The sequence below is a fragment of the Ailuropoda melanoleuca genome, chromosome 3 (assembly GCF_002007445.2).
Source record: "Ailuropoda melanoleuca isolate Jingjing chromosome 3, ASM200744v2, whole genome shotgun sequence".
Taxonomy (NCBI): domain Eukaryota; kingdom Metazoa; phylum Chordata; class Mammalia; order Carnivora; family Ursidae; genus Ailuropoda; species Ailuropoda melanoleuca.
This window is the reverse complement of record NC_048220.1, coordinates 104,123,921-104,139,275: the sequence shown is the minus strand read 5'-3', so window position 1 is coordinate 104,139,275 and position 15,355 is coordinate 104,123,921. Positions and strand designations below refer to the sequence as shown.

The window sequence follows — 15,355 nt, the reverse complement described above, 5'->3', positions numbered from 1 at the left end:
AACTGAGACCTGAATGCTGGATGAAGCTCTATACAAGTGTTTTTAAAACCCTGGGGTTAGTGTAAAAATAAGATTTAGAGAAAAATGCACCTGGCTTTGCGTATTTTGTCAAATGACCCCTCTGCTTGGCTAAATCCTCCTTCAACTTTAACCTCTCCTATTTTCTGAGGAAACCATAAAGTCCCAGGTCCCTCAGGGTTAGGATCATTTTCCCCTGATGTATCTGCCTTTGGAGCCATAAACTTTCCTAACACTCAGCACATGTACAGGTATTGAAAGTATATCTTGTCTGAAAGGGGTATCTGAGAGTTCCCTGTAGCCTCCCCCCCCCACCCCCGGCAACGTGGACAGCCTCCCTCTCCTGCAAGCAACATCTGCCCCATAGTGGTATATTTGTTGCCTGTCACCCAACATTCACTCATGGTGTTACACATTCTGTGGGCTTTGACAGATGTATGACATGTATGTCCCATTGTAGTATACAGAATAGTTTCACTGCCCTAAATATCCTCTGTGTTCTGCCTATTCATCCTTCCCTCTTCCTTAATCCCTGGCAACCACCAACCTTTTTTTCTATCTCTATAATCCTGTCTTTTTTGGAATGTCATATATTGGCAATCATACAGTACGTAGCTTTTTTGGATTGACTTCTTTCTCTCAATAATAGGCATTTACATTTCCTCCATCTTTTTTCATGGCTTGTTTGCTTATCTTTTGTTAGTGCTAAATAGTATTCCATTATGTGTTGTTACCTCAGTTTATCACTTACCAAAGGACGTCTTGGTGGCTTCCAAGTTTTGGTGCTTGTAATAAAGCTTCTATAAACATCCGCATGCAGGTTTTTGCGTGCATACAAATTTTCAACTCATTTGTGTGAGAACAAAGGGCAGGATTGCTGAATTTTATGGTATGAGTAGGTTCAATTATATTAACAATAGTGGCCCATTTTTGATTTGCATTAAATTGCATACACATGTCCTCACAATTGCCTCCTCTATGTCCTGTGCATGGCACCTCAGCTGCTAGGCTGGGTGCTGTTGTTATTTCTATGTCTTTTCATTGCCTTACAAGTTTTCCCACCCATTTCTCCAAGATCAGTGTAGTGATGTGGGTGCCATCTAGTGGACAGAGAGAAAATGTGTTTGCATAGAACCACCACCACCGCAAAGATCATACAAAATAAAGGAATCAAAATCCCTTCTGTATCGTGCCACATAAAGAAAAACATTTCAGTGTTTTGGACCTGGAACAAGTGTTTGGACTACAGTGGAGTCCCAAACTTGGAGAAGCATGGTAGGAAATTAGCAGAGCTAGGCAGCAAGTTAATACTCTGAATTTCCAAATTTATTCACCAAAATGACTTGGGATCGTCATACATTTATAGAGCTTTTGGAGAGAGGGGGATGAAGTGGAGGAGGGAATTAAAGGATAAAAAATGGCCATTGTCTCTAGGTGTCCTAATATCTTTTGTAGGGTAAGAGTGATTAGAAACGTTCCAGATACGATGATTCAATATTAAACCGTAAATTACAGATGGGAGGTGAGGGAAACCCAGAGGGCAGACTCTCAGGGTAAATGTCACTGAAAAGCTATGAATGGTCACAAGTCTTGAAATATGAAGAAGCTACGGATAGGTAACAAGAGAGCATCATGAAAAAAGATAAATTCAGGGCAATAGGGGGAAAAAAGGTTTGAATTACAGAGACCCATGCAGAATATCAATATCTATTTGTTCTAATTCATTGGGACTTAGAGAGAAGGCAGGGGGTAAGTGAAATAACTGAACTATCTCTAGGAGACTCTAATGAAGAGTAATGGAGATAATAAAAGATAATGCTAACACTAAAAATGATGATTGGAAGAGCTAACACTTGCTGATGTCTCATGTGGAGTCACTGTCCTAATTACTTTTACATATATTATCTCATTTAAACTTCATAGCAGTCCAATGAGGAGTAGTATTACAGTTGTCCTTGTTTTAATTTGAGGAAACTCAGACCTCAAAAAATTTCTTTTATAACTTTGACTAAATTACAAAGCTAGAAAGCCTGGATTCAAGCCCAGAATTAAGATTCAGAGCCTGTGTGTGATCTTTTGAATTCTGCTAGACTGAGTGAAAGAATGGGATAAACAGATTAAGGAACCTGAATTATGGACCTGTTCTCTCCTTGACATACCTTGGGCAATTCCCATTCTGTTCCGGGGCATGAGTTTCTTCACCTGGTTAGTGAGAATATCACACCATATTACCTCTAAGATATCTCTGGGTTCTAAAATATGTTGGTTATATTTAGGATGTCGATGTTTTGTTCTGATGATTGAATAATACTAAAATACCTAAAGTTACAGAATTCTACTTGAGAGTTCATGTTAAAATACAGGGGCAATGTAATATACTCCTAATTGATCACACTTTTTTTCTCTAGTGTTGGGTGTTATTTCTCCTCTCTCATTTGTGATTTTGAGTTTTTTTTTTCTTGATGAGTCTGACTAGAGGTTTATCAATTTAATTGTTGTTGTTGTTTTGTTTTCAAAGAACCAGCTCCTGGTTTCATTGATCTGTTGTATTTTTTTGTTTGTTTTGGTTTTTTTAAATTTCTATATCATTTATTTCTGCTCTAATCTTTATCATTCCCACCCTTCTGCTGGTTTAGGTGTTGTTTTTCTAGCCACACGTCTTTTCTGCCTTTAAGTGCCTATTCTGGGAGTGCCTGGGTGGCTCAGTTGGTTAAGCCTCGGACTCTTGATTTTGGCTCAGGGTTGTGAGATGGAGCCCTGCCTCCAGGCTCTGCACTGGGCATGGACCCTGCTTAAGATTCTCTCTCTCCCTCTCTCCGTCCCTCCCTATCTCCCCCCGACCCGCCAATAAATAGCCTATTTTGTAAGGCAGGTGTTAAGATCCTTCTGTGTGGACAACTCTATTACTGTTGTCAGCATGAGGGAAATAGAAACCTACTCTGGGTTAAACTACTACAGGAGAGTCAGCTCAGTGAAAGGGAACCAGTGGAAGGCTAGTCATCCTTGACATACCCCCCCCCCAAATTTGCCTCTGTTGAGTCCTATTGATAGAACTTACAAAGCTCTCTTGAGTCTGTCTGAAGCTCCGCTGAATTTACACAAAGTTGCTCTGAATCTTTTCAGAGCACTCATTCCCACCACCTTTATCCTAACCCAGGACATCATCATTGTTCCTGAGAACTACTATAATGATCTCCCTGCTTCTGCTATGGCCTCCTTCCAAATCATTTTTCACACTGTGGGTTGAGTAGTCCTTCTCATGTAATTCAGCTGACACCCATCCAGTAGCGTTTCTGTGCACTTGGAATGTCTTCCCAGAATTCTCATTTCATTCGCATGGTTTAAGAGGTATTTCCTGTTTAAGACTTTGCTTACCTTCCAGCCCCCAGGCTACATTGCTCCCTATCTTGAGTTTTTAAATCTTGGATTTCACTATCATTGAAAGTGCCCTTGACTTTCATTCTTACAGTATAGGCTGTCTTGGCATTCTGTAGTACATTAATCCTAGCACCTACTGTACCATGGTGCAGCCATCTTTATTGCCTATAGACTGTAAGGACCATGAAGCCAAGAATCCTATCTGCCTGTTCACGCTCCTATTTCCCATTTGAGTACAGTGCTTATATTAAAAGAGCAAAAGCCTAATGAATACATGAATGAACCAACACACTGAAAAATCAATAAATACCTAGGAGATTTACTGAAGGCCAGGGTTAAATGGGGACTAAAGATCACATGAGGCTGTCTGTTTTTGTGTACCATGTAAAATGGCACTCACCATCTGCTAGTCATAGGTGAGATAAACCCCGTCTCTACTGCTCCACTGAGCTCTCTGATCCAGAGACTCCCCACTGTGCTGCTGAGCAACAACACCTAGGCACATGAGCCCCTTCTGTTCCCCCTGACTCTGCACTTTCCTTGCTTTCATCCCCTCTAGTCTGTGGTCCCCTGTGTGGTAGCCTCTGGAAGGTCTCCTGCTTTGAGGGACTCCTCCCTACCCTCCCTACTCTCATCCCTGCCCCTTTCTATGCCAACTTGTTAAAGCCTTACTCAAATAAAGGTCCTTATGTGCTACTGCTGTCTCATGGCCATCTTTTCCCTTGATCAGCTGCGAAATCCCTTGAACTCATGACAGTCCTTATAATGGTGTTGGGTTTTATCCTAAGGGTAATGGGAAGTAATTGAATGGGAAGTAGTCAGAGGGGTGGCATGATCTAACATTCTAAAAGATTCAACAGTTGCAGAGGACCAAGAGGGGAACACCACCAATGAAGAGGCTGCTGTTTTAATCTAGGTGAGAGGAGATGGGAATAGGATTAGGGTACCAGTAGTGGAGATGGAGAGAAGGGACTGAAAGCAAATAAATTTTGCAGGTAGAGTCAATATACTTCTGATGGGTTAAAGGTGGGAAAATAAAGAATCGAAAGTAAATATTTGAGCAACTAAATGGATTTCAGGGCCATTTATAAAGATGCCCAAGATGGGGAGGAACAGATCTGTGGATTGAAGGGTAAGTATATTCAAAGCTCAATTATTGATGTATTAACCTTAGAAAATGAACAGTGATGTTTCCCCCCTCCCTCTTTCTGGAATCTTGTGGGCTCTACTTTCTATCAGGGGTGTCCTAAAATGTCATCATGGAACGATGCCTTGGAATGAGTCTATTTTCATTTATTGTTCTGGGAATTTGATGGGTGCCCTTGATCTGTAACGACATGCCCTTTTGAGTCTATGACTTTTTTTGAAAAATTTTAATGCATTACTTCCCTAAATGTACCGTGTTCTTTCTGTCTAGAATTTCTATTATTTGGATGTTGGAATGCATGGACTGTTGATCTAATTTTAAATCTATCTATCTTTGTCTTTTTGCTCTACTTTCTAGTTTCCCTAAACTTTATTTTCTAACCCTTTTGTGAGACTAAATTTCTGCTAAACTTTTTTTTTCTTTTTCTTTCTTTCTTTCTTTCTTTCTTTCCTTTCTTTCTTTTTTTCCTCTTAAGTAGGCTCCACACCAGTGTGGGGCTCAAGCTCATGACGCTGAGATCAAGAGTTGAATTCTCTACTCACTGAGCCAGCCAGGTGCCCCACTGCTAATTTTTTTAATATGTAAGAGCTCTGTTTGGTTTTTCAGAAACAAGCTCTTTTTGCATCCTATACATGTTTTATTGATGAAATATTTGCTGCAATTTCTGAAAGTATGTTGGGATATCAGTAAGATGTTACTTAAACTTTTCTTTTTGGCTTTCTGTCAGCTGTATTTTATATTTGAGACTTGATATTTTCTAAAATTATTTTCTCAGATGGTTGGGATCTTTGTTTCTTCTTATTTAAGAGTGGGACATTTGAAATCTAGTGGAGTCATTGAGCATGAGGTTGGTGCTGGTCAACAGTGAGCTTTACTGCGGGTAATCTGAAAGGACACTTTTCCTGGGGTGGGAGGATTCCCCAAAATGTGAATATCTCTAGGTCTTTCCTCTAATCAGATTCCCCAGAGGAGATTCTTCTAATGTCCTGCCTGAAATGGTAGGCCTGACTGCTAGTTTTCTGAGCGCCAAAGAAGGGGTTCAACATTCAGGGCTCAACATTCAGTAGTAACTTCACAATCTAGAGAAAAAGAAACATCTGAAAAGGAAAGGGAAAAAGAGCCTAGTACCCTTCATTCACAACTGAAAGGTGGTCTGCCTATGACTAGATCTAATTTGGTTCCAGAAAGGGAAATAAAACTCACTTTGCCATAAATTTTAAAATGTTACCTGGAAATTGCTTCTACTGAGTCGAGACAAAGTTTTGCGTCTTAAAGGTTGACTGATATTTTACCTAAAGGTGACAAGAGTAGTCTTGGAGTCTCCAAGAATTTTCATTCAGGGACAGAGAAGGGTCGCCAGTTGAGCAGGATGAAAGAAAAAATTGCATCTTTTATGGTAAATCTTCATGGTTCCCACTGACTTCAATATGTAGTAATTACATATCTAATTACAAATCTAGAGTTAATCAGCATATTAAACTTCTCTATTACAATTACAAGGACCTTAGGCTATTCTATCTCTGATCACTCCCCTTCCAACTTACATGGAATTTTTGTGTAGTATTTGTAGGTGTTCCTCATTTTATCGTGCTTCACAGATACTATGCTTTTTACAGATTGAAGGTTTGTGGGAGCCCTGTGCTGAGAAAGTCTCTAGGCACCATTTTTTCAACAGCATTTGCTTACTTCATGTCTCTGGGTCACCTGTTGGTAATTCTTGGAATATTTCAAACGTTGTCATTATTATTATATCTGTTATAGCAATCTGTGAGCAGTGATTACAACTCACTGAAAACTCAGATGATGGTTAAAATTTTTTAACAAGAAGTATTTTTGCATTATGGTCTATACATTTTTTAAGACAAAATGCTATTGCACACTTAATAGACTACAATATAGTGCAAGCATATCTTTTATATGCATTGGAAAAACAAAAAAATTCATTTGACTTGCTTTATTTCAGTGTTCTGGAACTGAACCTGCAGTATCTCCAAGGTATGCTGATACTCAAATTTTAAAACCTACAATTTGGTATTATTTTTACATTTACCGAATTCTTGGCTTTTTTTTCCCCTAATCTCAGAACTTCTTTCTAGGTCATCTTTCAATTTTACATAATCATGAAATCCTTTAAAAATTTCTTAAGGTTTTGCTGGTGGCAAGCTCCTAAAAAGTATTTGTCTGAAAATATGTTTAAGTAGTTTTATTGGGTGTTTGATATTTTGAGATTGACATTTGCTCTCTGACTTTGATTTTTGCTATTAAGAACCCTGCTTTCAGTTTGCTACTCATTGCAGAGTTCCTCTCTTCTCTTGGGCTGACTTTAAATTGTTCTCTTTGCTTTGATATTTCAGTTATACTACAATATGCCCAGGTGTGCATTTCTTGTTGTCTTTCGTGGTCGATATACGTTGGCGTGTCACCTTCCTTTGTTTGTTAGAAATAACTGATGTATTAATTTCTGGTGTATGACATAATGGCTCACTCTTTGTATATTTTGCAAGATTATTACCACAATAAGTCTACGTAACATCTGTCACCGCACATAGTTATGATCTTTTTCTTGTGATGAGGACTTTTAAGATCTCTATTAGCCACTTTCACATATACAATAGTGCTATTAACTGTAGTCACCATGGAGTATATTACATCCCATGACTTATTTATAACTGGAAGTTTGTACCTTTGACCACCTTCACTCATTTTGCACACACCCCCACCCTCTGCCTCTGGCAACCATCAATCTGTTTGCTGTATCTATGGGTGCAGTTTTGTTTTAAATTCTGCATTTAAGAGAGATCATATGGTATTTATCTTTTTTCCTGTCTGATTTATTTCACTTAGCATAATGCCCTCAAGGCCCATTCTTAATGCAAATGGCAAGATTTCCTTCTTTTTTATGGCTGAATAATATTTGTGTCTGTGTGTCCGTGTGTGTGTGTGTGTGTGTGTGTGTGTGTGTGTGTATGCCACCTTTATCCACTCTTCCACTGATACACTTAGGTTGCTTTCATATCTTGGCTATTACAGATATGCTACAATGAATATGGTAGTGNATGCCACCTTTATCCATTCTTCCACTGATACACTTAGGTTGCTTTCATATCTTGGCTATTACAGATATGCTACAATGAATATGGTAGTGCATATATATTTTTGACTTAGCATTTTCATCTCCTTTAGATAAATACCCAGAAATGGAATTGCTGGATCATATGGTAGTTCTATTTTGAATTTTGTGAGGAACCCCCATGCTTTCCATAGTGACTGCACACATTTACATTCCCAACCACAGTGCACAAAGATGCCCTTCTCGCCACATCCTCACCAACACTTGGTATCTTTAGTCTTTTTATAATAGCCACTCCTACAGGTGTGAAGTGATACCTCACTGTGGTTTTGATTTGCATTTCCCTAATGGTTAGTGATACTGAACACCTTTCCATGTGTCTGTTGGCCATCTGTATGTCTTCTTTGGATGGTGTTTAATCTTTCTGTTTGCATTGTGGTAGCACTGCTTTTCACTGTGCCTGGTGTTTATTTGTTTACCCTCCCAGAGAATAAGCCTTTAATTCTCTGTCATAATAGGAGGAGGCAATGAACACTTGCCTGAGTTTATGGAATAAGAAAAGGGATTTAACTGCTGAAGGAAACAGGCACTGGGGCTTGTATCTTGCCTGAGAAAGGGAACAAGGTCTAGGTCTAACTGAAGTCCCCTTTGATAACAGTTTACAAAGGCATGGATCCTTCAGTGTAAATACAAAACCCTTCATTGACATGGAAGTTTGGAGTCCATTTAAAAAGGATGCTGCCCTTGTCCACAATAGCTAAATCGTGGAAGGAGCCGAGATGCCCTTCAACAGATGACTGGATTAAGAAGCTGTGGTCCATATATACAATGGAATATTACTCAGCTATCAGAAAGAACGAATTCTCAACATTTGCTGCAACATGGACGGCACTGGAGGAGATAATGCTAAGTGAAATAAGTCAAGCAGAGAAAGACAATTATCATATGGTTTCTCTCATCATGGAACATAAGAACTAGGATGATCGGTAGGGGAAGAAAGGGATAAAGAAAGGGGGGGTAATCAGAAGGGGGAATGAAACATGAGAGACTATGGACTATAAGAAACAAACTGAGGGCCTCAGAGGGGAGGGGGGTGGGGGATTGGGATAGACCGGTGATGGGTAGTAAGGAGGGCACATATTGCATGGTGCACTGGATGTTATACGCAACTAATGAAGCATCGAACTTTACATCGGAATCCGGGGATGTACTGTATGGTGACCAACATAATATAATAAAAAGTCATTAAAATAATAAAAATAAAATAAAAAGGATGCTGCCCAAGAGGATAGCCTGGCAGGACAAGGAAGCCCAGCATTAAGAGGCTGTGGGACGTATTTCTTGGAGTAAAAGCTGAAAAGGGGGCTGGGAGCAGTACCTCTCCCTGAGAGGAGCTGTGGTTGGAAGGGTCAGCACATGAGACTTTGGACAACCCCAGGAAGCATCCTTCCCACCCTTGACTATGCTTTCGTTATCCCCTCTCCTCTTTGTTCTTCTGGCTTGATTCACTCCATTAAATAGTGTAAATATCATTTTAGCGAGGCTTCAGAAGGAAACAAAATATCCTTGTTCACAGTTCTTAAATTTTTTTCTTAATATTAAAATTGTATTTTTGTAGTATTTGTAATTTATTTAATGTAATATTTAATGTGCATTATGGTATATAGTAATAACCAAACATCTGTGATCCTACCTCCAACCTGAGAAATGTAACAATACCCATTGTGCTAATATTTCTGTGTGGGATCTCTTGGCATCTTCTTTCCACTCTATTCAGAGAAACTTCCTCCTAAATTTGGGTTTCCATGCTCATTTTTATTTTACCACTTACTCTGAAAAGTAAGTATATTAAAATTTATCTTTTCTTGCTATTGATAATTCCATTTTTTGAAGTCCTCTGGGGTCTATGTCTGCTGACTCTTATTTGTAGCTTTCTGTTTCTTTTTGTGTTTCTTTCTGTTTTTGTTTGTTCTCATTTAATGATACCATTTTGGGTTGAACTTGATCACGAAACACCACGGGGCCTGAGTTAGGGATGTTTTGCCCCGTGCTGTGCTTGTGTTTGATTCTGCTGGACCCCAGGCGTGCTGCCAAGCAGAGATTCCTTTATTAAGTTTTCTCTGACTGGACAGATGTTATCCGTTTCAACTCCAGATGCAGGTGAGACCAGGCTTAGATTTAAACTTCTCAAGGGGTACTATATATCGAGACATTTGCAGCCAGATTTCTGGAAAGTTCTCTTTGCTGGTGGGTAGACTTCTCCAGCATGTAGTCCATCTTTGAGATTACTGGTTTAATGTGGGAGTTCAAGTTCAGCTCTAGTACTTTACAAGGGCCTGGAGTTTCCCGCTTCCCTTTCTCCAGTGAACACACAAATTATAAGAGAACAAAACAGCCTTATTGCTGGTAAGGAGAAAGTTTGAGTGGTCTAGGTAGATCAAACCAGCTAAATCATTTCCTTAAGCCATGGCCTCACCCAGAGCAAGACCCTAACTCTCTTCAGTTCTATGAAGGCTGACAGAGGTTGAGAAGCTGTAGTGGTAGAGTTTGAAGCTAGTAGATGTTGCTACATGAGGTTTAAGGAAAGCAGCTGTCTCCATGACATCCAAGAGCAAGGTGAAGCAGCAAGTGCTGATGTTAAAGCTACAGCAAGTTCTCCAGAAGATCTAGCTAAGAACATTAACGAAGGCGGATACAATAAACAACAGATTTTCAATGTAGACAAAACAGCCTCAATTGGACAATGATGCCATCTAGGATTTTCATAGGGGAAATCAATGCCTGGCCTCAGAATTTCAAAGGATAAGCTGACTCTTGTTAGGGGCTTATGCAGCTGACAATGCTCATTTACCACTCTGAAAATCCTGGAACCCTTAAGTATTATGATAAATCTACTCTGCCTGTGCTCTATAAATGAAACAAAACCTGAATAACAGCACCTATGTTTACAACATGGTTTACTGACTATTTTAAACCCACTGTTGAGACCTATTACTCAGAAAAAAAGATTCCTTTCACAATATTTCTGCTCACTGACAATGTACCTGGTCACCCAAGAGCTCTGATGGAGATGGCCAACAAGATGAATGTTTCATTTTTTCATGCCTGCTAACACAGCATCCATTCTGCAGCCCACGGATCAAGGAGTCATTGTGACTTTCAAGTCTTATTATTTAAGAAATACATTTCATAAGGCTATAGCTGCCATGGATAGTGATTCTTCTGATGGATCTGGGCAAAGTCAGTTAAACATTGATACATGGGAAGAGGTAAAAATATCCACATCAAACAAGAGTTTGGAACTCCTTGGTTGATTGATTCCAACCCTCACGGAAGACTTTGAGGGGTTCAAGGCTTCAGTGGAGAAATGTGGAGAAGTGGTGGCAGTAGCGAGAGAATGAGAAGTGGAGCCTGGGGATGGGACTGAACTGTTGTGGTCTCGTGAGAAAACTCGAATGGATGAGGAATTGCTTCTTAGGGTTGAGCAAAAGGTTTTTCATGAGTTGGAATCTACTCTTGGTAAAGATGCCGTGAAGATTGTTGAAATGACCACAAAGGATTTGGAATATCACATAAATGGAGTTGAAAAAGTGGTGGCAGGGATTGACTCCAATTTTGAAAGAAGTTCACCTGTGAGTAAAAGGCCATCAAACAGCATCGCCCACTATGGAGAAATCATCCATGAAGGGAAGACTTGATTCATGTGGCAAACTTCATGGTTGTCTTAAGAAATTGGCACGGCCACCCCAGCCTTTAGCAACCACCACCCTGATCAGTCAGCAGCCACCCCGTCGAGACAGGACCCTCCAGCAGCAAGAGGACTTAGGACTCACTGAAAGCTCAGATGATGGTTAGCCATCTTTAGCAGTAAAGTATTTATTTAAGGTACACACGTGCTTTTCCAGATATAATGCTATTGTACATGCACACTTAATAGACTGACTATAGTGTAAACATAACTCCTATGCACGGGGAAACCAAAAAGTTCACTTGACTCGCTTTATTGTGATGTTCACTTCATGGCAATGGTCTGGAGCCAAACCTGCAGTATCTCTGAGGTATCCTGTACTTGAAGTTTTGTACTGTAAATGCTGTTAGGAGAGAGATTTGCACTTTTCCATTGTTCAGTTGCATTTTGTGAGCTGTCACTATTACTACTGCTGCTGTTTTTCCTGTTTGGCTTTTGATTTTTATTTATTGCTAGTTTTATCACAAGGATTAGAAAATAAAGTCAGTATTCTTCTTTATACTTTTTTTTTTTTTAAAGTTTTTCTTTGTGCCATATTAGGCAGTTTTTTTTTTTTAAGTTACCCTGAAAGGAGTGTGTTCGCTCTGCAGTATAGTTACTTTATTGTTAAGGTCCCCCAAATAACTATAATAATTATTTTTACCCACCTGAAATGTCAGCTTTCATAGGAGATTGTTATTTTCCCACCCCTTTTTGTAAATTTCTTCTCCTTTGTCTTCAGATGTTACTTTATGTGTGTCAGTATTTTATCTTTCTAAAACGTTGGCTGAGAACAACCTACCTTTTTTGTACATTGTAATCTTTATCCACACTTTAGTGATAAAAATAGCATGTTGACCACTTTAATCTCAAACGTTTGTGGTATTTTGACTTAGCTTCTTAACTTCAGATTTTATTTAAATGTGATAGTTTATTTTTTTTATTTTTTTTTTTTTTTAAGATTTTATTTATTTATTCGACAGAGATAGAGACAGTCAGCGAGAGAGGGAACACAAGCAGGGGGAGTGGGAGAGGAAGAAGCAGGCTCATAGTGGAAGAGCCTGATGTGGGGCTCGATCCCATAACGCCGAGATCACGCCCTGAGCCGAAGGCAGACGCTTAACCGCTGTGCCACCCAGGCGCCCCTAAATGTGATAGTTTATAATAATCACCATATTTTTATTCATATTTCCATCATGTAGGTTTCTACCTTTTGGCAAATTTTTTACAAATTTTGGGATTATATAGAAATGGAATGATATTCATTTATTCAACAAGTATTAAGCANGTGATAGTTTATAATAATCACCATATTTTTATTCATATTTCCATCATGTAGGTTTCTACCTTTAGGCAATTTTTACAAATTTTGGGATTATATAGAAATGGAATGATATTCATTTATTCAACAAGTATTAAGCACCTTCTCTGTGCCAAGTACTTTAGAGACTGCATATACAAATGGATAATGACCAGACAACATATAAATACAGAATTCTGACTAGAACCTACAGCTGTCTGCCCAGAAAATCAATCCTCTTGTCTACATTAACCACCCAGGAAGCGAGCCTTCTATGTCAGACTTGGGGGCAGTCAGACTTCTGTAACATTAGTCCAAAATGGCTGGGACTTGATTAATAACTGACCGTTCCCGAATATTTGTCTCCCCTTCCAACTCAGAACCAACTAGAGAAAGCCCAGTATCCTCCCCTGACCAATCACATACATGCCCTACTTCTAATAAGCCCACTTTTAGCTTCCCATTGACAAAAGTGTCCAATTTGGACATACTGAAGTCTTCCCTTTTTCCATTATAAACCTTTCCCACTGCTCTGCCTGCCCTTCAGTCTCTGAAAATGCAGCAATGGTGGCTGTCTCCCTTGCTATAGCAAGCTCAGAGTAAATAACCTTTGGTTGTTTTCATTTGGTTGGTCTTCATTTATTTCCATTTGCTGTTGTACCATGAATACTAGATCAAAGAAAAAGAGAAAATGCTGTCTTCATGGAACTTATGTTCTAGTGGGGCAGTGATGGTAAGACACGGTAAAACGTGGTAAGTTATAGAGACTATGTGGGGGTTACAGTGCTGTACAAAAAAGCGGAGGAGGGGGCATCAGGTCTTGGGGGGGCAGAGTTTGCAATTTCAAATAGGGAAGGTTCTACTGAGAAGGTGACATTTGAACAAAGACTGGAAGATACTGAAGGAGTAAATCCTATAGAATTAATGCCAGGAGAGAAAGCCTTCCAGACAGAAGGGACCTCAAAGCAAAGGCTCTGAGGCAAGAGTATGCATGGTGGGAAAGAGAAAAGGAAGAACTTGGGGGTGAACAAAGAGAGGGAGGGGAAGAGGAGGAGATAGGTCAGAGGCCTTGAGGTGGGGAGGGAGCAGATCTTGGAAAGCTTTGCTGGTCATCAGAAGGACCTTGGCTTCTATACCAAGTAAGCAGAGAAAGAGGAGTGCAGGGTCTGACTTAGGTTTTAAAGAGACACCTTGGCTATTGTATTCAGAATAAATAGGGTGATCATATGTCCTGGCTTGTGCAAGATAGTCTTAGTTTGTGCCTGTTGTCCTGGTGCCTTTCCCATTCAAAATGCCCTGAATTCGATGATGAAACACAGGATCACCCTTAGAGCAGACTACTTGGGGGGGGGGATGAAAGTAAAGACAGTAGAAAGCTGTCAGTGGAGCAGAAGGATTTCTAAATAGACAGATGTAGCACATGGTAGAGAGGGGGGTATAGGGGATTGGGGAACAAAGTCAAAGATAACTCTACTGTGTTTTGCCCAAGTAATTAGGAAATGCAGTTTCATTAATCCAGGTGGAGAAACTGGGACCTAGTTTTTAGAAGAAAATGGCATTTTGGTTTTGGAAATTCTACTTTCAAGTGGTCTGTTAGATAATCCCATGGAGATGTAAAGCAGGTACTTGAACGAGTTTGGAATTGAAGGAGAAGGGCAGGGTAAGTGTACAAATGTGTATTTTCCATGTGTTGGGGACAATATTCTATAAATACACAGTTCCCTGTCTGAACGATACAGCGTAGCTCTGCAGCTTGCTCGTGTGTAAACTGAGAAGTCTGGGTTTAATATAGGTTACCTTTCTTCCAGGAACCATTTCTTCTGTATTCTATTTTTGTGGGTTTTTTGGTTTGGTTTTGTTTTTGTTGGTACTTGTTTTATTACAAGAGGGACAACAGGAGGGGGGAGGATTTACTTGCCTTTCTGGGCCTGATTTTCCCAGTTAGAACGCCGGCTCTCTGCCTTCTGGCACATAGCCCAATCATACTGGCCTGGCCTTGAAGCTATGTGCTGAGAAGCTTGCCCTGAGGGAACTGCTCCTCCAGAAGATGCTGAATTTGGCATTCTTTGTCTCTTCATCTATTTCTTCTGAATTGTCTTGGATCATTTTGTGTTTAAAATCTCTCCATCTTCAGGAGTCAGTCTGGCCCCCTTCTTGCAGCCCAAGGACAGTACATAGTGGGACCCGAACCTCCGTTGGGACGGTGTGCTGTTACTGAGAATGACTCCGTTCTTCACAGGGTGTCGGTAGAACCAGTTGGTTATTGGATGTGTTGTAGACGACATCGGTAATCCTTGTTTTGTGTGTGCAACACTTGGAGCCCCCGGATAAGGTCCCTGTGTCCAGCCTCAAGGCATGTAACTTCTCATTGCCCAGCCCCCCAACATGGACAGTGTGTATGTGACAAGGACCGGTTCAGTGTTGGCACTGGGGCACCCCAGCTCCTACTCCCTCTTCATGCTGGGCTGGCACTTGTGCCAGTTGTCCTGAAAGACGCCCATTGCTTGGTACTAGCTGGAAAGGAGATAATAACTCTGGTAGACTTGTGACAGTATTTATTAAATTTTCCCAGAAAACTGGAAACTCACTGGACCTTCAGAAACTTCAGCTTCATTTCTGAATTATTTTCTTCCAATATATATTTGAATAATCTTTTTTTTTTTCCCCTACTGCAATTGTTTTCTCTTCCGGAGAGCAATGATTAATACTGTGGTC

General features: G+C 40.0%; 1 pseudogene; it reads right to left on the bottom strand.

The window, feature by feature from the left end:
* Window positions 1-14,550: 14,550 nt before the first annotated feature.
* Window positions 14,551-15,141, bottom strand: LOC100473375 (annotated as a pseudogene).
* Between the last annotated feature and the right edge of the window lie 214 nt (window positions 15,142-15,355).